Raw genomic sequence first — 436 nt, 5'->3', positions numbered from 1 at the left:
GTGCTCGCTATGTAGCACCTCCCCGCCTGACTCAACTTCTGAATTTCAAGCAGGGGGCCAAGCGCCTCGGCTGCGGCGTTCCATTTCCCTTTATTCAACTTGATCGTGAAATATCAAGCTCTCGCAATACGCAGCCGCATCAAGAGGCAAAAATAAACGTGCGGCTCTGTGGGTTGTACCTCATACACAAAGTCACTCGTGTTTGTCTCGTGGCAAACGTACCCAAGCACGCACGGGGTAGGTAAGGGCATGCTTGGGTCGCCCACAGCCTGCTTCGGCTAACGGTGGAGTTGCGGTTTTCACGAAGCGGTTCGTATTCCAGCACGCCGCCACGTTCCCCCCCCCTGAGGCGCGGCTCCCCTTGGCCGCACGGGCCGGGGCCCGCTGCGGGCTCCGGGCGCGGCCCCGCGGCAGGGCGAGGCCACCGGCCCAACGG

Source organism: Athene cunicularia, assembly GCF_003259725.1.
Source record: "Athene cunicularia isolate RWA chromosome 2 unlocalized genomic scaffold, athCun1 chr2_part1, whole genome shotgun sequence".
In the NCBI taxonomy this organism is placed as follows: Eukaryota; Metazoa; Chordata; class Aves; order Strigiformes; family Strigidae; genus Athene; species Athene cunicularia.
This window is presented reverse-complemented; position numbering follows the sequence as displayed.